The sequence below is a fragment of the Sphaerodactylus townsendi genome, linkage group LG17, assembly GCF_021028975.2.
Source record: "Sphaerodactylus townsendi isolate TG3544 linkage group LG17, MPM_Stown_v2.3, whole genome shotgun sequence".
Classification (NCBI taxonomy): domain Eukaryota; kingdom Metazoa; phylum Chordata; class Lepidosauria; order Squamata; family Sphaerodactylidae; genus Sphaerodactylus; species Sphaerodactylus townsendi.
The window spans coordinates 12,055,235-12,078,488 of NC_059441.1; the positions used below are offsets into that span (position 1 = coordinate 12,055,235).

The 23,254-nt window shown below is 47.2% G+C and overlaps 1 protein-coding gene across 3 annotated transcripts in view; it reads left to right on the plus strand.

The window, feature by feature from the left end:
• PEAK1 (pseudopodium enriched atypical kinase 1) overlaps positions 1-23,254 on the plus strand; it is an 88,753-nt gene that overhangs the window by 16,384 nt on the left and 49,115 nt on the right. Inside the window, exons 1-2 of one of the 3 annotated variants that reach the window (XM_048519699.1) lie at positions 410-430; positions 16,480-16,569. The gene's annotated coding sequence lies outside the window, so the exon portion shown is untranslated. Of the gene's footprint in view, positions 1-409; positions 431-16,479; positions 16,619-23,254 lie in introns of those variants that run through there. The other 2 variants (XM_048519700.1, XM_048519698.1) reach the window with 2 other exon arrangements.

Consider the following 23,254-nt stretch of genomic DNA (forward strand, 5'->3'; position numbering starts at 1 on the left):
TTCCAACTCCTCATCCATCCAGGTGGCAACTTAGAACACATTTAATAGTACCTTAGCCGCAAACCTGGGTTACTATTCTAAACAGAAGAGGAGAGTTCATATTTCCCCATCGTCTATTTATATAAAAGGCAAGGTGTATTGGCAACAGCTCACTTTTTAAAGATCTATGTAGGCACACAAGAGGAGGGGATAGACCACGCTGACACAAGCGCATGCGAGGTATATTGGTGAAGTCTGTTTTTTAGATCCCATTACATTTTATCACACAACAGGCTTTATTGCTAGTCATAATCTATCAAAATACCAAAAAGATGTTTTCCCCCTCCTCTTTACATGCCTGCTAATGGAACGTTAATCTGCTTCAGTGATTATGACTGAGGAACAGAAGTGGAAATTTAGCTGAGCTTCCATTGGAGCAAGTGCCACGGGGGTGAGTCTGGAAATCATCTGGGCCAGGATATTCCAGTTCCTTTCATTTTTGGCCCTGGAACTCCCACAATCTTCCTGAGGCAGGTGATCAAATTTGAAATCCCTAGTTTTATTTTCTGTTGTTGTTTTGCCCAATATTTGCTTTCGAACTGGGGGGCGGAATCTTCGTCCAGGGGCCCATGGGGGCTTTCGGCCAGCCCAGCACAAAAAGATTAGTTAATTTGACATTGACTGCCCATGGTTGACTTAATTAGGTTACAGTGGCTGATTGATCATGTGTTACCTAATGATCTTGTCTAAAAATATCCAATCACCCTTTGGTTTTCCAATCAATGAAACGCTGCACAGCCGTCTGTCTCGTTCTTTGTTTGGCGCTGCTTATTGAAGAGGGTCTATTTGTGTTTTGGGGTCAGCATTTACACACTGTCAAGAGTCAAGACGAACAAACTGAAATCAGTCGTTAAATCTCACTGACATTTACTTGGAGCTACTTTGTTGATCACTTTAACAATGTTGTTTGTGTCTACATTAAGTTAGTGCAACTTCAGGCACTGCATACAAAAACAACTTAAGTTTACTTCCAGGGAAGTTATTGTTGCTGTTGGAAGTGCAGCATATAGGTTGTATTTATACTTGAGGGGGAAATCTGCATGAACCTGGTTTGTTTCCATTCTTTTCCCTGTCCCATGAAAACTTCAGTTTAACACTAGCACCATTACGCTGACATATAAGACAGATGTATCTGTCAAATGGAGATATATTTTTTCTCCCATTATTTGTGATTCGAATCGTAAACACGCTTTAGGATCTCAGTTAATGGACAGAATACCAATTTAACTTAAGCCGCACACTCTCACTCGTGTATCAGCGGTAACTGGAGTTAGTCTGTAACCACAACTCTGAGCATGATACCAGAGGAGTAAAACACACATGCTAAAAGCTGAGAATAGGGCAGACAATTTGGATTTGAGTATTTAACATTTGAGGTTGTTTTTTTTTTTTCTGAAGGTTAGAGATAATCTAATGTTTACATTTGGGGGCTGTATCTGCTTATGCCATTCTGCTGTGATTCTCTTAATTCCTCATCGACAAACGTTACGCTCAAAGATATAAGTGCAGTCCAGCGTTGGGACAGTTATTTGAAACCCATATGTGAACGTTTGCCTCTGGCCTTGTACAGCTGTCCTCTCTACCCATCTTCTCTGCTTTCCGGCTCCTTTCGGTGGCCTTCTTTTCCCCTCCTTCCTTTCCCGGAGTTCCCAGTCTTCATTTGCTAATGGCACTGCTTAGTTTCGTGTGCTGCCTTCTGGAGCAGCTGTGTCTTTTCCTAGGGCTCTGCTTCTTTTGACAGTTCTAGTTTCTTACGCTTGTCTTACGGAGGTAGAACATCACAGAATTTCTGCCATAGCCCTCACGTCTGGTTTCCATTCGAACCTCATCGCATGAGGTCAATAAGCCTAGCGCAACATGTGGAGACTGCTTCCCCCCAAAAGAATCTCTATGGTATCCTGTCCACGCAAGAGGGCAGAGTCTCCATTTGCAGTTGTGGTGGTGGTCTCCTGTGACGCATCTCATGTTGCTTCAGAGTTTTCTGACTCTCAAGTGTGGTGCTCTTACACCATTGGTATGAACAAGGAGGCGAGAGAGCCCTACTGGGCAAGCAGATCCTTCCTAAAATGTGGGTTCTATTCCTGTCTCCCTGAGGAAAGCTGTGTCTTTCTTTCAAAAACCATGCATGGGTATCGACAGGAGACTAATATGATGAAGTTCAATTTACTTCTCCAGTACACAACTGCTTTGTGGCAAAAGATTCTTTCTGGAGTTTGATTTATTACCCTTTTTATTTTTTTGTCCAAAAATTCTCATTCTCATTCTCTAGACTCAGTAGTTTGCTGCCCTTTTTTGGTTTGTTTTCTCTCTTACTGCTGCTACAGATTATCTATAAGTTTATTCCAACGTAAAAAAAAAAGGAGTCTATTCTGGTTTCGCTAAAATTATTGGGAAATTGGTTGTGGTGGGTTTTCCGGACTGTGTGGCCGTGGTCTGGTAGATCTTGTTCCTAACATTTCACCTGCATCTGTGGCTGGCATCTTCAGAGGTGTATCACAAAGGGAAGTCTGTTACACACTGTGATACATCTCTGAAGACAGCCACAGATGCAGGCATAACCTTAGGAGTAAGATCCACCAGACCATGGCCACACAGCCCGGAAAACCCACAACAACCAGTTGAATCCGGCTGTGAAAGCCTTCGACAATGTATTGGGAGATTCTCCATCGTCTCTGTTAATCAGTGGATTGTGCCCAGTATTTTTAAAGGTGCATATTTAGGATGAATAGAAAGTGTCGGTCTTTATGGAATTGTCAAGAAGTGTAAAACAACGTAGCAGAGACGTGTTAAAGTGTTTATGCATCTCTCTCTCTATGTTATCTTATTTTGGGGCAAGTCCGTATTTGTCAAGCGTGGTCATTCCAACTCCCCCGCAAAACGTATGGCGTACGAGTACTGCCGTCTTGCTTAGAAAAAAATACATTTAACAAATCTTGTGCTACAGGAAAGGAATAAGGTTTGTGTATGGCTTAGTTTGAGCTGTAAACATTTAGCTTCAAGTCAGAACCTGCAATCAGCAATGAGGATTTGTGGTCCATTGACTTTTGCCCTGCAGAGGTGTGAATTGTTTTGGTATGGAAGCTTAGGGTGCATGTAGGGTGCCAGTTATGAAGACTTTTAGTGCAATCCTAAAGAGAGTTACTCCACTTCACTAAAGTGAGTATACTCCACTAAAGAGAGTATAAGTCCACTCATTTCAGTGGGCTTAGATTGGAGTAAGTGCATAGAGTTGTGCTGAGTTGTTCCACTGGGCCTTTGGAGAGACCAGCCGCTGAGTGTGCCCCCTCTGCTCCATATGGGTCCCTTAACATCATTGAGACCCACCGTCTCCCCCTCTCTCTTTTCTGGGGAGGGTTTAAGTAAGGGTTTTTCATGGGATGCCTATGTTAGGAAATCTTGCTGGTCTCTAAGGTGCTACCGTGAAAACTTTGGTGGTGTAACTGCCAAGTGTCTTCTGGGAACTCCTGGTTTCAATCTCACAGCCCTTCACTATACCCGGCAGCAACTGGCCCTTTCCTCACAGCAGAACTCCCAGCAAGGTTTTTATTCTGAACCTCAGAATGAGCGCAAATTGGCATCACCTACGCTAAATCTCTGCATGCCTCTTCTCTGGAGCGTTTTCCACATGACAAAAATGGTTTGTTTTCGCCAAAGATATTGCCACGCAGCAGCCAGGATGCCAGATGGACCGGGAAAGCTCAGGTTCAGATCCCCAGGGCCAAGTCGTTCTCTCTCAATTAGCCTAGCCCGAAGGCAAAACAAAGAGGGAAACGTGCACGTTGCTTGCTCTGACATCGTAGGAGGAAGAGCAGGACAGAAACGAAATCAATGCATGCACGCGCAGATGTAAAGCGTGGAACTGTAGAATGTGGTTCATGACGATTCAAAGGAATCAAAGTTGGGATTCTGCTGTATTGTGTATTTCAAAATATTGTTTACCAAGAACACCCACTCAGTGCGATGTCTCTTTTCCAATTATAGAGTGCCGCTATTTAAACTAGAGCAATTGCAGTTGACAATACAACTGACAACTTCTAAGGAAACAAAACCACCCTAACGGTTCAGAATCAGTCAGCGTGACCTACCTAAGGTACTAACTGCAATTCTGTATTCTGGAGTCAAAAAGTACAGTGTGGCGCTTCCCCTCCCCATGCAGGGTTTTCGGGCTGTGGTTCCTTCCCTCCCTCCCTTTCCTGGGGTTTTTCCTCCCCAGAGGTGTCTTTTTCCAATTGGCCCGAGGGGCCAAGAAATAGTTTAGCCCACAGGGCGCCTGATGTAGGAGGCGGCCCGTCCCTGGTTTCCCCGTCCTTCCCTTCCCCCAAACCGTCAGCGTGCCAGCCAAGGTCTTGCTGCAGTTGCCTCACTGTCAGCTGTGGCCGCTCCCCCAAGCTACAGCTCGCCTTGCCCAGTTGCCTCACTGGGCTCCAGCTAGTTCCCCTGCCTGGGTTGCTCGTAGCCTGCCCACGCGGCTTAGCCCTCTCATACCCTTCTCCTTTCTCTGCCTCCCCGAATCACCCTTCCGTCACCCAGCTGCAGCGGCTGCTCCTGAGCCTCAGAGCTTCCCTCCTTAAATCCTTTTCCGGCTCTCAAAAGCCTCCCCCTCCCCAGTTGGCGTGACTCTGAGCCAAACTGACCGGGCTCAGCTGCGCCCGGTTTCCCCGTCGTTCCCTCGACACGATCCCGCCTCACCTGGCCGGCCGTTCCCCCCAGTGATACAACGCCCCTGTGACCGATCGCCTGGTCAGCTGATCGACCGGCTGGCGCAGTTTCCTCCGGCCCGTCTGCCCACCCCAGTCCGGGCGTGGGGGTGGCTGGAGTGGCCGGAGTCCCGGCCGCCAGAGCTCCGCCCGCGCCCGGACATATAGAGAACTATGCGCTGCTAATTAATATTATTATTTATTATTTGATTTGGTATACCACCCTATCCCCGGAGGGCTCTGGGCGGTGTACAACATAAAACATCATACATAAAATCATCATAAATACAATTATCACTAGGGGAGCAAATAAATAATTATGATTAATATCCAAGCTCCATCTCTATAAAATTGATCCCATTTAAAACAGCAGTTATTTTCAAGGTCTGAGCTTTCAGAGGTCAGAGTTTCAACGAGTTTGACTCTTGAAAGTTCATACCCTGAAAATCTTGTTGCTCTCCAGAAGGTATTAAATCAGGTATTAAATCAGGCAAATATAGTTATTAAATCAGTGTGTCCTTTATGTTCAGCTTTTAAGTGTAGTTGAGGAGCACCTTTTTGCCCGATGTGCTTTCTTGGCCTCGACTGGTCACAGATTGGATGGTTACTGTATATACTCGTGTATAAGTCTACTTTTTCAGTACATTTTTTTGTGCTGAAAAAAGCCCTCCCTTTATACGCGAGTGAAGGGCTGAGCTTTCAGACCTGCAAAAAAGACTTGCTTTGGGGCAGCGGCTGCCATCACCACGCAAGCATCGTCACTGTGTAATGATAAGCTATCCGTGTTGAAGGAGAACCTGTAGGGGCTTTTTAAAAGGGGGATCTTGTTGAGACTATGAAACTCTGAAGTCCCTATGAAACTCTGAAGAGATCCTGTCTGTGAGAGTTATGTAATCTACTTCAGAACTTGTAAAGTTATTGTTGATACTGTACTGTTTTTCTTTGAAACAAATATTCAAAAGCATGTTTTATTGGTATCTATTTTTATTTTTGAAATTTACCAGTAGCTGCTGCACTTCCCACCTTATTCTTATACTGGGGTCGATAAGTTTTCCTAGTTTTTGGTGGTAAAATTAGGTGCCTCGACTTATATTCGGGTCGACTTATAGGCATGTATATACGGTACCAATGAATAGCAGTTCTCCTGTGTTTTCAGATTGTAGGCGGCGTATAGGAATTATTTCCTTTTTAAAAAATAATAATAAAGTTTATTTATTTCAATATCGTTAAAACATTACAATTACAAAATTTCATTTTTGATACATAAATACCTTAATTTATCCAATGTATTTCTAAAATTTTAAGTATCTAATACAAATAATTTTCTCTCTCAGTTTGACTTCCCATTCGGATTTAATAACTTAATATTACCGTCAAAATTGACCTTATTTGGCTAACCTTTCTTCAAACTCAGATGTGATAAACAAAAGGAAAACCAGTGATTTGAATCCTCTGTTTTTTCTTTTCCCATCCCAACCTTCTCTTTATCTCCCACCCTCTATCTATCTTTATTTATTCCGTTTATCTATATGATATCATTTGAGATTGGGGGATTTCCTCACCGTTTTCTCATCTTTGCATTATCCACCTGGGCTATTGTCGTTGTTTCATTACCAATACACCCTCAGTATATGGCTGGGAGGAATTATTTTCCATGCTAATGAATGCAATGTGCGGAACTACTAATGACTGCAGACAGGACTTTGAATTTAGATTTGTGCTGGTCACTTCTCAATAAGTGTCGTTAACACATCAGCTAAGTTGTACAACCGTTGTATCCTTCAGTGGCTAACAAAAATTCCTTTGGTCTGGGTCCAGATTAAATTGGCAGTTCTCACTGAATCCTCCTTCCTGCTGCTTCCCCCTCATGTTATTCCCCAGAGTCCTCTGCACCCCAGCAAGGACATCTTGTGGAGATCGGCAAGATACAGAGGAAAAGGGAAGTCCAGAAAGTTCTGTTCTGTCATTTGGAACTTTAGCCTTTGTTTCTGTGGGACAAGAGGATCTTACAGCAGCACTGAGTTCTGTTCAGTTTGCAGAAATCTGTGCATCGGTCTGCCCCAATCTGAGGATGCAAATATTTGTGTGTGCTTGGGATATGGGGGGGGGGGGGCGGGGGCGGGGGCGGGTTAATCCACGAAATAGGGTGTGATCTGCAAAGCTTAATATAGTATCATTCTTGCAGGCTTAAGAGAGATTTCAGTCTTGAAGATTTTGGTCCAGGAAATAACACTTACATAAGAACCTGGATGACTGAAAAAAAACTTATTACTTTGCTGAAGGTTTGAAGGATTTGTTGATTTGAGCTGTACATAAAATTTCACTCCTAAGTGGGATTAGGGTGGTTGTTAGCAGAACATGATTTCCTGGGCTCTTGAAAGCAGCAGAGATGGATCTTCCGTATCAATTTGGAAGCTTCCCAGAGAACTCCAAATATTTAAGTTATTTAAATGTTCCCTGGTTTTTAAGAACTGCGCTTTTCCGCAGGGTTTTGGTCTCTGTTTTTTGCACATGAACAATAATATTAAAATATACCATCTCTATTTTAAAAAAAAACACAGAAAAATCTGACACTTTGTGATAAGTCATTTATGAATGTGAATTTTGAAACTCCTGAGTTGTAATTTTACACTCTGTATATTTAGAAGAAACCATCTATATCCTGCTTTAAATCACCGTATATACTCGCGTATAAGTCGACCCACATATAAGTCGAGGCACCTCATTTTACCACAAAAAACTGGGAAAACTTATTGACTCGCGTATAAGTTGAGGGTGGGAAATGCAGCAGCTGCTGGTAAATTTCAAAAATAAAAATAGATGCCAATAAAATTACATCAATTGAGGCATCAGTAGGTTAAATGTTTTTGAATATTTATTTCAAAGAAAAACAGTAAACTGGCTCTGTAAGTGGAAAAGAGGGTCAACAAGAACAATATGGTATCAACAATAACTTTAAAAGTACAAAAACCTTAGCTCAACCAGCAACCAAGCTAAAACACAAAAGTTAAAATCCTCCAAAACTGGATTCCTCATCATCATCTGTATGTCCAAATGTAACCCAACTTAGATTTTGAGAGGGATATTATCAGAAATGGAAAATCTACTATTAGCTTCCATTGTAAACAATGGGGGATGGGGCATCCCCTTTGGGGGTCAATAACGTTGGATTCCCTGACCCAAACTTCACCAAACCTGGCTGGTATCATAAAGAGACTCTCCTGATGAGACCGGCCAGGTTTGGTGAAGTTTGGTTCAGAGGGTCCAAAGTTATGGACCCTCAAAAGGGTAGCCCCATCTACTAATAGCTCCCATTGAAAACAATGGGGAATGGGAGCACCTCCTTCTCTAGGGTGGTTTCGGCCATCTTGTCGGGTTGTACTTCTTTACCACTTGCTAGTGAGGCAGGAAGAGCTTTTTGGTCATATCCTGTTGGCGCCAAAATTGCCCCAGTATCTTTCTGCCTCGCTAGTGAGTGCAACAACTTCGACAGGCTCCTGAAGTTTTTTCCTCAGAGCAGGCCTTTTCTTCACAAGAGCTTTTCCTTTTGTTTTCTTCTTCGTTCGACGACTGTTTCGTGAGTTTCCCCTTGTGGATCCGTCGCTCCCCTCCTTTTGCCGCGCTCGCCCGGGAGCATGGCCACGGCCCCCTTCTCCCCCCCCCCAGGGAGGGATTCTGCCGCTCCGCCGCGGAAAACACCAGGGCGGCGGCCAGGGCATCCCGCTCGCCCCCGCGGAGCCGGGGAGCCGAACGACCGGAGCGGATCGCCCCCTCAGCTGGCCAACGGGCCCGTGAGCGCGAGGCCTCGCGTTCTCCGGGAGAAGGAAGAGGGAGGCGCGCGAGTTCAGCCGGCCCGTGTACGGGCCGCCGAGAACTCACTGCCGACGGCCGCGGCAGGGAAAAAAGCGCGGGAAGGAGGGGACCCGCTGAAGCGGCGCCGCGGCGCCATGGATCATCTGCAGCGTTGGCCCAGCAGGGCGCCAGGGCCTCCGCGGCCTTCTACCCTGAACGCTCCTCTGAGAGGGGCCTTCCCCTGTCTAGCGGACAGGACATGGCAGTCCCAGGCCCATCCAGTTTGCAGGAGGAAATACCAAACGATTGGAGTCGCTTCTCCCCCCATCAGCTTGTTACCCTGATGCGGTCCTCCATTAGGGAGGAAGTTTCCCAGCAAATTCCCCCCTCCAGCTCCAGCAGGGATAAATCCCGACGCAGGGCCAGGTCCCGATCCAGGTCCCCTCGCCTTCACAGAGCAGATAGGGACTGGCTGGCACTGACTTATGGTTCCGACATTAGCGATGTCAGTGAAGGGGAACTAAGGTCTGATTCCGACCATTTCTCTGATGACGACACCCCCATCCCCGAATTCGGGGATCAGACTCACCGCCTCTTTAAGATAGAGCAGCTGCCAGTCCTACTGGCTAAAACCATCTCCGCCTTGGCCCTGCATGATTCAGCAGAGGCAGAGGACCCAAATTCCACGCAACCGTCCAAACCTATTAAGGGTTGCCCAGAGGGCCTCACTAACATTTTCCCCGCGGAGGATGAGGTTTCCCATTTTTTCCCTCTCCCACAGTACTTTGAGCGAAAATTTAGAAAGGAGTGGATTAATCCAGCCAATAACAAGGGCTTCCCTCCCCTATTCAAAAAGTTGTATTTGGCCCCTGACCACCTCCACAGCCTTGTCAAGACCCCGCTGGTGGATGGTCCCATCTCCGCCCTCCATTCTGGAGGCCTAGTCCACAGGGATGGTGAGGGAAATATTAAGGACCCCATAGACAGGAAGGCCGAATCTAACATCCGCAGAGTGCACGAGGGCTCAGCTATGGCCGCCAGAATTCTAGCACCTTCAGCCACAGTAGCCAGAGCCGCCCTGGTCTGGCTCCAGCGACTCCTTACCATCATTCCCCCCCAGGACCAGGGGGTTAGGGAAGGAGTGGAAAGAGTTATTATGGCAGTTTCCTTCCTGGCCGATTCCACCTTCGACGCTTTCCTCACTACGTCTCGCATCATGGCCACAGCCGCGGTAACTCGGCGTCTTATCTGGCTCAAGCCGTGGCAGGCCGACACCCTGTCCAAGACGGTGGTTGCCAGCTATGATTACCAAGCGGGTATCCTATTCGGTTCCGAGCTGGACAAGGTCTTAATCGAGACCAAAGATCACAAGAAGGCCATGCCGCGTTCAGTGAGACCAGACAAGCCCCGCTTTTCCCACAAGCCTTCCTTTCGGTCCTTTCGATCTTCCTTTCGTCCCCAGCGAGACAACCGGCGGCCCACCTGGCAGGGCCAGAGTTCCTTCCGGAAAAGACAGGACTTCCGCGGCCCACCGAGGGGAGGAAAGTCATTTCGGCCCGATGCGTCTCAGGGAAACAAAGCCTGACTACTCTGCGGAGCAAATAGGAGGCCGTCTACTACATTTCCAGCACCGGTGGCTACCCCCCTTCGCAGACCAATGGATCCAAGAGATCGTTTCCTTCGGCTACTCCTTAGAGTTCCACTGCTGGCCACGGGACCGCTTCCTACCATCACCCATCAGCGCAAAGCCGGAGAAGGCAGCGAGACTGCGGCAGGCGATTGCTCACTTAACGTCCATCCGGGCCATCGAGCCAGTGCCCTCGGAGGAAGTCTCAACGGGAGTCTACTCCCACTTTTTTACGGTCCCCAAAAAGAACGGGGACACCAGAGCCATCTTGAACCTCCGGCATGTCAATCGCTTCCTCCGCAAATTTCGCTTTCGGATGGAGACCCTCAGGTCGACGGTTGCGGCTATCCAACAGGGGGACTTCCTCACCTCCCTCGACCTGAGGGACGCCTATCTTCACATCCCCATCAATCCTGCACACTACCGTTTCCTACGCTTTGCCCTGGGGGATCTCCACTTCCAGTATGTCGCCCTCCCCTTCGGGCTTGCTACGGCCCCCAGGGTCTTTACGAAAGTTCTGGTAGCCCCCATCGCTCTCCTCCGCAGCCAGGGGATCCACGTCCACCCCTACTTGGACGACCTCTTGATCAGGTCACGATCCAAGGATGCTGCGACCAGGGATGTCCGCATAGTACAGACGACCTTGGCGGAACATGGGTTTGTCATCAACCTCGACAAGAGTTCCCTGAGGCCCTCCCAGAGGATGGAGCATCTGGGCGCGATGATAGACACGACAACCTGCACCCTATTTGTGCCGCCAGCAAAGATAGAAAAGATTCTAACAGCATGCCACCGGTCCCTACGGGCCCGTACCACCACCCTGCTCCAACTGGCCAGTCTGCTGGGCCTTCTCTTGTCAACCATCGACCTCATCCAATGGGGCAGACTGCATGCGCGCCCACTCCAGTCCCTCCTACGGCCACACGCGACCTCCATCATCCACCGGAGAGACCGGGTTCTCCTCATGTCTCCCTCAGTACGCAGCAGCCTCCGCTGGTGGACCTCCCCCAACCACCTAAGGGGAGGGAAGACTTTCGCGCCCCACGGTCAGATGCACCTCTTCTCGGACGCAAGCCTCACCGGGTGGGGAGCAAAGCTAGGAAAGCACTTCGCTCAGGGGCTCTGGTCCCCTCTCCTGGCTTCTCTGCCCATCAACGTCCTCGAGGTAAGGGCCATACTGCTAGCCCTCAAAGCCTTCAAGCGTCGGATCCAGAGGAGGCACGTTGTTGTTCACACGGACAATATCTCCGCCAAGTGCTACATAAACCACCAGGGGGGGTCCCGCTCCTCCCAACTGCACAGAGAGGCCTTTCGGGTTCTCTCCTGGGCGGAGAACAACCTAGCTTCCCTGAGAGCGGAACACATCAAGGGATGCCTGAACATCGAGGCGGACTGGCTCAGCCGCACCAGCATCTCCAACGCAGAGTGGAAGCTGAACCCCAAGGTGTTCCGGCTGATCTCGGACAAATGGGGGGAACCGGTGATCGACCTATTCGCCAACCACCTCAACACCCAGACCACCAGGTTCATGGCACGCTTTTTCCATCCTCAGGCGTCGGCAGTGGATGCACTGTCAGCTCGGTGGCCTCCGGGCCTTCTCTATGCCTTCCCCCCCCCTTCCTCTCCTCCACAGGTTGCTCAGAAGGGTCCAGGAACAGAAGCGGCAGATCATCCTGGTGGCTCCAAACTGGCCAAGGCGGTCGTGGTACTCCGTCCTCCAGCAGCTTTCCGTGGCGCCTCCGCTTCTCCTACCGGTCATCACGGATCTCCTGTCCCAGGGTCCGCTACTACATCCGGACCCAGGGTGGCTCACGCTGACCGCGTGGCTCTTGAGCGGAGAGGTCTGAGAGGCAAGGGCTACTCTGAGGCGGTCGTGGACATCATGGTTGCTGCCAGACGGAGATCGACAATAGGCATCTACAACTCGTCTTGGAAGGCCTTCGCCAGATGGTGCTGCAGGAAGCAAGTTGATCCAGAGAGTCCGACCATCGCCTCCATTCTCGCTTTCCTGCAGGACGGCTTCGCGGCGGGCCTCCGATGCTCCACCCTTCGGCGTCAGCTGGCGGCGCTTGCCACCGTCCTTCCCCCGGCAGGGTCCTTATCCATCACAAGACATCCTGATGTCCTTCAGTTCCTTAAGGGGGTGCAGCAGTCCCAAGCTCCGGTGGTCCACCGGTTTCCCTCCTGGCGTTTGCACGCAGTCCTGGACGCGCTTACTAAGTCCCCCTTCGAGCCGGTCCAGTCGATCCACCTTAGATGGCTGCGTATGAAACTACTCTTTTTGGTGGCTATTACCTCCGCCAGGCGGGTGTCAGAGCTCAGGGCTCTGTCTGCAAACCCTAATCTTTGCCAATTTTTTCCAGACAAAGTTATACTTCGGCCAGACCCGTCCTTCAAACCGAAGGTGGCTTCAGGCTTCCATCTAGGTCAGGAGCTAATACTGCCCAACTTTTGCCCCAAACCATCTCACCCTAGGGAGAGGCTTTGGCATTGCCTAGATGTACGTAGGGCACTTAAAGCCTTCCTCATACGTACTGAGGGAATCAGAAAGTCCGAGACCCTTTTTATCAATGTAGTCCCTCCCCGGCTGGGGGAGGCCATGTCTCCTGCTGCCATCAGCTCAAACATTAGAGCGTGCATCATAGAAGCACACAAGGCAAGCAATCTACCGGTGCCTTGTGGGATTACGGCCCATTCCACTCGGAGCGCAGCAGCAAATGCTGCACTCTACAAGCACGTGCCGTTAGAACAGATCTGTAGGGCGGCTACATGGGCGTCTCCCTCATCTTTTGTCAGACACTACAGGCTGACCTCCCTGGATGCTGTCCAGGCATCCTTCGGCAGAAGGGTCCTGGAGCATATTATTGGAGATTAACGGAACCCACCCTTTTTGGGGGTACTGCTTGGGGAGTCCCGACAAGATGGCCGAAACCACCCTAGAGAACGACCCATTGGATACTCACCGTGAAGGGGTCTTCTCTTGGGTGGTGAAGGCCATCTTGGCCCCCCCTGTTCTCGTTCTTCTCTGAAAATATGCTCCGGGTTTCACTAGTTTTTAATCTTTGGCTCCGGACGTTTATCTAGTCCCGTGGAGTTTGTTATTATACTCAGTTTTTTGGTCCTCCCTGTTGGAGTTTTTTCGACCTTTTTTCCGTGTTTTGACATTGTTCCAGTTGACTTTTCAGCAGCGGGGTACGCTGCCCCTGTTCTTTTCTGGATTGTTTCTATTTACTACAGCTCGGCTCGTCAGATACTGGGGCAATTTTGGCGCCAACAGGATATGACCAAAAAGCTCTTCCTGCCTCACTAGCAAGTGGTAAAGAAGTACAACCCGACAAGATGGCCTTCACCACCCAAGAGAAGACCCCTTCACGGTGAGTATCCAATGGGTCGTTTTGGGGTCCATAACTTTGGACCCCCTAAACTAAACTTTACCAAACTTGGCTGGTATCATCAGGAGTGTCTTCTGAGGGTACCCTGAAAATTTGGTGTCTCTAGCATAAAAACCGCACCCCCTGCTGGCCGGCAAAGTAAAAACACACAAAAAAATTTAATGACCCGCATATAAGTCGAGGGGAGCTTTTTCAGCATTAAAAATGTGCTGAAAAATTCGACTTATACATGAGTATATACAGGTAAAAGTGCAGTCTCCCACTGCCTTTCAAAATATATTGTCTTGTTGTGTAGTATCCTATATGGGTTTTTTTTTAAAGGAAGGGGGAATAGAACTGACCACTAAAAGTAATACAGTCTTTCGATATATGTAATAGCCTTAATGTTAAACTGTACCATGATCTAGGTGGGTCACAGCAAGTCAAGAGATGGGAACCATATATTAGAGCCTGGAATTGCTTGTGAGGACAGCTTCTTCCTGACCGTATATCTTTTTTTTTCGTATATAGCTGAAGAAGGGGACTCCTAGCCTCCACAGGGGGACTCCTAGCCAAGCTCCACAGAATCTAGGGATTTATCTCTGATAAAACTGCTAGAAACATGGAGTTTAGTCTAAATATCACAGCTACACAGTTATAGCCAATCCTACACTCACTTCAAAAATCTTGTTTTTTAAAATAAGTATGTCACGTTTTATCTGAAAAACTGGAAAACAATTTCTGATCCTCTGTCTCTCCAAGAAGTCAGGCAGAGTGATATTTCCAGAAGACAATTAGAGCTGTTTTGATCCAGTTAATCGCTTTTTATTGGGCAAGCCGGGAAAGTTCTGAGTCCCGACAATAACAAGTGGCAGAGAGTGCGTTAAACCCTAGTTTAGTCCCTGGAACCCCGGCTTTAAGGCAACTTTTACTTCACAGACTTGGCATTTGGCCCAGAGACTGATAAACCGTGTTTGGTGGAGTTGATGCAGAACAGTATAAATAGCTTAACTGTGAACTGTAAGGGGATTAAGCTATCTTCAGTCTTAAGGATCTGGTTTGCAGGGGATCACAGAGAATTAAAAAAAAAGTTGCTGATGTCTCATGTCAGCAATGTACTGTGTATATGAAATAGCATTCTTTCCATTTTCTTCACAGAGCTATAGATTTGGCACTACTTTTCCTATTCCCCCCCTTCTGTCCACTCTTTTGACCACTTACTGTTGATATATAAGGTTTTCAAGGCACCGTCTGCCATTTTTAATAGGACTGAGGGTTTTGAGCGTCATTTATGCATAATTTTAAATGTCATGTTTTTAAATGGTTGAATTGGTTGTTACCTACCTTAGGGTCGACCTTCGTCAGGAAGCACAGAATAGAAATCAAATCAATAAGGCATGAACTGATGTGATTTTGGTCCATTACTCTGTGCCTGCATTATAGTTTGTGCTCAGATTAGGAAAGGAAGTGACTGCAGGCATTAACATTTCTCTTTGCAAAGTGATGCCAATATCACTTGTCGCGAGTTGTTGGCGGATGTTACGCTGATGCATGTCCATGCCCATTGTTTGATGTCACCAGCAGCATTAGGATGTTGTTAAGGTTGTGAGAGACTGTCTGGAACGCTTGATTCGTTTGGGCCATTGTAAATTAGTAAGTAATTTGATGATATCAACAGTAGTTAACATTTAAAGAGATGGGCCCCTGGAATCAGGTGGATGGATACAAGTTCTGAAGGAATGGTGGTGTTAAGGCCCAACTACACATTACATTTCATCTCCCCAGGTCCACTGCAGGGACTTCCAATCAGGCCAACCTGAAAGGTTTCATTATTTTATTTTTATTTACTTCATTTGTAGTCTATTTTTCTCCCCAGCAGGACCCAAAATGGCTTACATCCTTCTCTTTGATTGTTTCCTCCTAATAGCCCTGTGGGTTAAGTTTGGCATAGGCCCCTTCCGCACATGCAGAATAACGCACTTTCAATCCGCTTTCACAATTGTTTGAAAGTGGCTTTTGCTATTCTGCACAGTAAAATCCAGCTGCAAAGTGCATTGAAAGTGGATTGGAGGCGCATTATTCTGCGTGTGCGGAAGGGGCCTAAGAGAGTATAACTAGTTCAGGGTCAACCAGCAAGCTTCTGTGGCAGAGTTGGGATTCAGACCTGATCTCCAGCACTCAAGTCATTAAGCCACACTGACCCTCAGTTCTCAGATGTGTGGGGGATTCCAGTTGGGAGCACAACATGTCTCTGGATGGGGATCTTTGCCCCCCACCCCAACACCAGTTCCCAACATAAAGTGGCCCAGGGCCGCTGCTGTTCTCCCCATGGAGAACACAAAAAATTCAGGCATGAGATAAGAATGCTGGAGAAGTTTTTCTAGGTGACTTTATCCCAGGTTCAGGAGGATTCTAGTCCTCGGTGTTGTCTGCGTCTCAGCTTGAAACGCCTGCAAGCGCTTCTGCAGCCAACAACTGTGGTAGCTTCTGGTTCTAAGTGCTCGTGCATCTACAGGTTGCATGAAAATTGCGGTTGGGATAAGTATGAGCCGGGGAGAGAAAGGAGTTCAAGAAAAAAGGTTATGGATTTTGTTGAAAGACTGTAAAGTCTTCCTGTGAAGCTAAGCTTCTTTTCAGATTTAAGCGAATTAACTATGATATAAGGACACCTCTGTGACTCTGTGTGTGTGTGAGAGAGAGAGAGTATGTGTGTGTGAGAGAGATAAAATGGAAGGTACTAAATAGCCAAAGATCATTTTTTAAAAGATTGAAACCATTTGTTGAACACTGTTGCTCCAGTCACCACAACGGTGTGTCTTCAGTTCATGGCGCACACAGATTCTGTTTTGGTTTTTCCATTTCCATACATTGTTTTAAAATGCGGGCTCTTCTACGAGGAGTGTTAAATGTTACTGTAAATATATCCACAAAGTTTCTTGGTTTACCTCCACAGAAAATTCCTGCGGTTCCATGGAACGCCGGCAGCATGACAATCCTTAAAACTCATCAAAGATGACAGTTCATCTTATTCTGAAGATCAGTGGTAATGAGCTCAATTTATTCATATTCTTCACAACGGGTTTTGTTTTCAGGTACTCTACTTAACATCTCTGTATTTAGCTGTATAATATGAAGTGTTTGACTGACGGAGTTTCCCTTTGCCATGCCTCCACAAAAGAAACAAGGAATTGTAAACAAAACAAAGCAGTGCTCACCTGAAACACCTTCATTCAGAACATTCAGGCACAGGTGTCAAAACTCGCGGCCCTCCAGATGTTATGGACTGCAGTTCCCATCATCCCCTGCCAGCACGAGCAATTAGCCATGCTGGCAGGGGATGATGGGAACTGTAGTCCATAACATCTGGAGGGCCACGAGTTTGACACCTATGCGCTACATCTGTGATTTTGCCATACTAGGAAGCAAGCCTTTATTGGCATAGACAGCAGTACAACAATAATAAAAACAGATTAAAAAGCATATCCAATACAGGATATACATGTTAGGACGAAGGAAATCTACTGGCATTTAGTAATTTCCAGGAGAAAGTCTGCCACTATCATACAGAGAGAAGGATCAGGGTTGTCCAACAAGTAGTGTAATCTAAATAAATCGGGGAGATCGGGTAAATGTAAAGGAGTGAGATTCACATACTTGGATCTGATTTCCTTGAATCTGATACAGTGAAGTAATTGGTGGGCCAGAGATTCAGCTGAGCCATCGTTACATGGGCACAATCTTTTAGCCTTTTCTTGCTTATTAAATCTGCCATGTAACAAGGCAGAAGGCATAACATTACATCTGTGATTTAGTGAAAGCTTTCAGCAAGATGCAGGTGGATGAGTGACATTTCAACTTTTAGAATGGTTTTTAAAATTCTTAATTAAAGATACTTTTCTGGAAAGCTCCTGAGTTTATTAGTGTTTTCAGCGAGCATTTTAATTTACAGCATGGGATTACTTTGGTGACACCTAAGTACTTCACAGGAGCGTCTGATAGTTGCTTGAGGTCGACTGCTGGGTCTTACAGGTAAAATAATATGATTATTTAGTTGGCACATCAGCAAGGTCTTTGAGATGCGATGATATGTTCAGCTGTTCAGTTGTTTTTATGACAGTGGTCCTCTTTTCGGCAGTAAGTTTTATCTACTGTTGCTGTGACTAGATTTCATCAATAAAAAGTCAGGTTATTTACTAATGTTTGCTAATTTACCCAAATAGTCATGCAAGAAGGTCATTATCGCAGTGCTCATGAAATGGGCATTGGGTTTATACTATTCCTTGCCCCTCAAATAAATATATCACTGGGTCAAATGGAAGGCACTCAAGAGCTGTTTTAAAGAAGAGGAAGAAGAGTTGGATTTACATCCCCCCTTTCTCTCCTGTAAGGAGACTCAAAGGGGCTTACAATCTCCTTTCCCTTCCTCCCCACAACAAACACCCTGTGAGGTGGGTGGGGCTGAGAGAGCTCCAAAGAACTGTGACTAGCCCAAGGTTACCCAGCTGGCATGTGTTGGAGTGCACAAGCTAATCTGGTTCCCCAGATAAGCCTCCACAGCTCAAGCGGCAGAGCGGGGAATCAAACCCGGTTCTTCAGATGAGAGTGCACCTGCTCTTAACCAGTACACCACGCTGGCTCTCCTTTTAGTTCTTCCTTCGAGCTCAGGGACATCTGTGTGAGTTCAACAGGGCTTGCTTCTGAGTAAAGTGGGCCGTTAACCTTCCCAGTTCTCTTGCAAATTGAATCATCCATAGAGAATAAGTTTAAAGAAGGGACTTCATGGCTTGGTAGCTGAAAAATGGAGCTGTATTTAATCCAGTAATACCACAGGCAATAAAAGGTGGAAACAAAGAGAAACTCTTGCTTTTAATACCAATGCTTTGTTTGTCTTTGCTTGCCCTCTTCTGTTTACAGTCTTGCTGTCAGCGCAGTTGTAATGCAAACAGCCATCTTTAAAATGGAAATAACAGCAATAAGCAATCAAGATGCTGATGAAGTACTAAATAATATACATAACAAGATGTATTCACAGATTATGCTGTTTGGATGCAAACGACACTTTTAATGTCTGAAACAGCATCACACATGTTTGCCTGATTCGTCAGTCCCTTTAAATGATTCCCAAGCTGCTGGCATCTCACTGCAGACGTGAATGGAGAATTAGTGGAAGGGGGAGGTTATATCAGCTTCTTGACAGGACCGTGTCTTGCTGAGTGTTTCCCTTTTCCTATAGCATATATTGATTTATCACGGCACTGTAGGACTAGTGCATTAGAAATCCTGTTGTGAGTTGCCTTTCCACTCTGTACCGTTTGACAGTGGAGCTGCCTGCCACAGCTGACAGTTGCTAGGGAATGGGGGGTGTTTTGCCGAATCTGCGTGGCGCATTTGTTTAGTATTCATCCGTCCTTCATCCTGAGTGAGGTGTTTGTGTCCTGTGGCGTCTCATGGGCGTTCAGTTGCCTCTCGGTGCAGTCTCGATTGTCTGGTGCAAAATATGTACATTAACCTTTTCTATTATTTTGTCTCAGTGGCTTTCTAATCAAGTACCAAGGTATGTTTAGGGGAAAGCTCCACAAGCCCAGATAGATCAGGCTCTTCAACAAGAAGACCAGCATCATGAGATGCAGACTTCTCGCCTTCTCGTAATGCTGTTGTTTATGCAGACTCCTCCTCTTAGAGAATTGGTCTGGTGCAGTGGACGGAATGTTGAACTAGGACAGATGATGGCGAACCTTTTTGAGACCGAGTGCCCAAATTGCAACCCAACCCCCACTTATTTATTGCAAAGTGCCAACCTGGCAATTTAACCTGAATACTGAGATTTTAGTTTAGAAAAAACCGGTTGGCTCCCTCTTCCTCCACCCCACCTGCTCGAGCAGGGGCCAGCCTGCTCTAGCCTCCAGCAAGTCCCGCACGTACTGCTCTGTGCCTCTCTAGCATCTCTGCCTCCTCTGTGCCCCCCCCCCCTCGGGCAGCAGCCACCCGGAGCACAGGCACCAGCCCACCAGCCAAGTCCTCCCTACTCACTGCGGTGCACGCATGTCATGCTCAGTGGCCCAGGCCAGTCTAGATGTGTGTGGGGGGGGGGAGTGATTTTCCACCCCCCACAAGATGAACTATGTGTGCACGTGCCCACAGAGAGGGCTCCGAGTGCCATCTCTGGCACCCGTGCCATAGGTTCGCCATCACTGAACTAGGACCTGTTCCTGGGTTTCAGTTTCCCACTTGATCATAGAACTCAACGGCAGTGGCGTACCACCCAGGAGGACATATGGGGTCAGATGTCCTTGGGCTGTGGCCATTTAGTCCCGTGGGGGGTAGAAAATTGCACCCCACCTCTCCTCCTCCCCCCCTGGGTCCATACACTGACTTCAAGACCTGGTGCAAAAAAATGTTGTTTGGTCGTGGTGTGGGAGGGTGGCCACCCATACTGGGGGGTGGGGGTTGGAAACCTCAGATTTTGCCCCGGGCTACATTTTCCCTAGATACACCTCTGCTCAGCGGTTGAGCCTGGGGCAGTCACGCCCTCTCTCCCTCTGCCTAACCTCTCGCATGGGGGGGTAGTTGTGAATCTAAAACGGAGGAGGGCCCTGGACTCCTTGAACAGGACGAAAAAGCCGCCGATGGACAGATAAATCTTCATTAACGTATAAAACAAAAGTTGAAATGTTGTGGTTGCTATGGAAACCAGACTGGAGGAGATCCGTTCGGTTGCTTGCTGCTCCTACACACAGCGTGGAAGTCAAGCAGTGCCTTGTTCCTGGCCAGGATATTACCATTGGGCCCACTCTTGTTGATTCTTTCTGTTCTGCTTGGAAGGACTGCCAAATATCAAAGTGGAAGCTGGGCTTGTGCGTCGTCATTATTTGCCACTATTCTACATTTGTGCTCAGACACCTGTCCATCATTCTTGGAAGCCTTTTTAAAAAGACTGAGCGACTCATAGTCCATGAGTGCTTGAACGCACGAGGGCCTACTTCACATTGGTGACCTTCATGTGGGTCTCTGACACAATCTAAAAAAAAGTGAAGCACGTGTACATCTTTGCTTTTTATAAATTTGAGGCATTTGCATTTTATTATTGACCTTTATTCTGTGCCACCTTCAATAGAGGTTGGAAAAATACCTGCTGCAATAGGTGAGGTCAAGCAAGAGTGGGCCCGCTTTGTAACGGGGGACAGCGGGGTGAGAGCTTTCTTGCAACCCCTCTACCTCTCATTTTTTTGTCTCGAAGCATGAGAATCCTAATTGGGTAGTTAACGACAATTTCAAATGTTCAAGATGCCAGCTACGGGCCATCTTTTTTTTTAACCTTCTGCTTTGGTCATAGTTTTATTCCTTAGCCAGCCTCGGCGTCAATTAAGGAAGTTGGCACAAACAAATTCTTGTCAAAGCTTGACGTTTTAGAGGAGTGCATTTCCTGTGATAAAGCATCAGTGAATTTAGGTGCAGAGAAGCGAGCATGAGACCTCTTCACCAAAACCACTGCGGCAGCCGGCCGGCTCTTGTTTAATAGAAACAGCAAGACGTTCACACATCAAGCATTATTTTGAAATGGCATCTTATCAAGTGAAGTGACCCGCAGATGCTATTTCATTGTACCTTGGAGAAGAGACTCCTCCAAGAAGCCAGGAACCTTCACTCGTCGGAGTTAATGGGAACGGTGCGTATAAATGTTTAATATCGAACATTTTTCAGGAGCAGCTGTGGCGAAAAGCTGAGGCTCTCTCGAGCGGCGTCCTTGAGTCCGCTGTGTTATCTGCCCAGGGGCCTTACAGGAAGTGGACTTTGCCTGCCTGCAAATGTTTCCAGGTCAAACTTGGGTTCCTGGCTATCTACCAACTTCCCAAGCAGGTTGAGATCAGGAAGAGGAGAGGAAGAGCCCTGCATATTACTTGAACACGTGGTTGTTTAGCGATCCACCTCTGCTCGAATCCAGCTCGACTAGCATTCCGCTAAGGCCCCTTCCACATATGCAGAATAATGCACATTCGAGCAGCTTTCGCAATTGCTTGAAAGTGGATTTTGCCATTCCACCCAGTCAAATCAAGCTTCAAAGTGCATTGAAAGTGGATTGAAAGTGCATTATTCTGCATGTGTGGAAGGGGCCTTGACCTCGAGGGAGAAAGGGACAGTATCTGGCTAGGATCATTCAGGCAGACTCTGACTTTTCAAGAGGATTTAGTGCCCGCTTCATCAGAAGGTCTTACACGGGGGCCTATGTGACATAGTGGTTAAGAGTGGCAGACTCTAATCCGAGAACCAGGTTTGTTTCCTCCCTCCTTCGGATGAGCGACGGACTCTTTATCACGTGAACTGGATTTGTTTCCCCTCCCCTCCGCGTGAAGCCTGCTGGGTGATCTTGGGCTAGTCACGGTTCTCTCATAACACTCTCAGCCCCACCTACCTCACAAGATGTCCATTGTGGGATGAGGAAGGCAATTGTGAGCTGCTTTGAGACTTCTTAAGGTAGAGAAAAGCGGGGTATAGAAGCCAACTCGTCTTCTTCTAAAGTAACCTGTTGGCACAGGAATGCACACCGTTCCTCCTTCGGACTTTAACGATAACCTTTCATTAATTCTTCCATTCTCTTATGTACTTTCCCACTCCAGTCCCCTAAAATAACCCATACAGACTGTACCGGATTTTCTTCTTCTGCTAGTCAGGTTTTAAATATATAATTCTGAGAGCTGCTAAATCAGTGTTTAAGCAACTTGTGTTTAGAATAGCTTGGCATTTCGCTTCGTGCTCGACTCTTGTCGCTGCGGGAAAATTAAAAGAAAGGTACTAATCTGCTAATCTGCATTTCTGATTAAATGTTGTTTTAATAATTAAAATGCATTACAGAAATGTGCGCCGGGGCTTGACCTTGCAGCTTGAATGAGGTCCCGCAAATAACTTTTAACTTCTTTTATTTAATTAAAAACGCCGTGCAGGTTTTAAAAGGGTGGAGTTTTGATCCTCGCCGTAAATCTCATCATCTATAATAGCCACTAACAGGTAGCAGCCTTTGTACAGTCATCTTGCCCAGAGCAGCCATAGGAGAACTATAACCACATCCTAAGAGATACATTGCAGCTTGAATCTTGGGAAAAAACAGCGTCCCAAAAATAAAGCTTAAACTTTAAGGATCTGACTCTCAGAACCAGGGCTACGCTACGGATTATATTTTTGGGTGGGTTGCGGTTTCCGCCGTGTGACTGCAGGGAAAGTGAATCGGATCTGGGGAAACCTGACCCACCAAGTCATGTAACATGTAGTTTGCCTCTCTGCCGGTATCTGCTTGAGTGACCTTCTGGTGTGCGTACCTGTACCGCTCGTGGTGAGCTACCAAAGCTGCAGAATGGAGCAAGTAGAGGGGCAGGTTTTGGGTGTATGAACTGCATCATAGCTCGACCTCCAGGTCCCCAGTCTGCGCACCCTGACTGCACACCCGTCCAATACCAGGTCTGGGCCTTTGCTTGGGGAATAGCCTAGATTTAATCGGCTCTGTAGCTTCTAGCTGCTGCCTCCAGTTCTTTTTCCCCACACAGCAGTGGTGTAGTGGTTAAGAGCAGGTGCATTCTAATCTGGAGAACCGGGTTTGATTCCCCGCTCTGCCACTCGAGCTGTGGAGGCTTATCTGGGGAACCAGATTAGCTTGTGCACTCCAACACATGCCAGCTGGGTGACCTTGGGCTTGTCACAGTTCTTTGGAGCTCTCTCAGCCCAACCCACCTCACAGG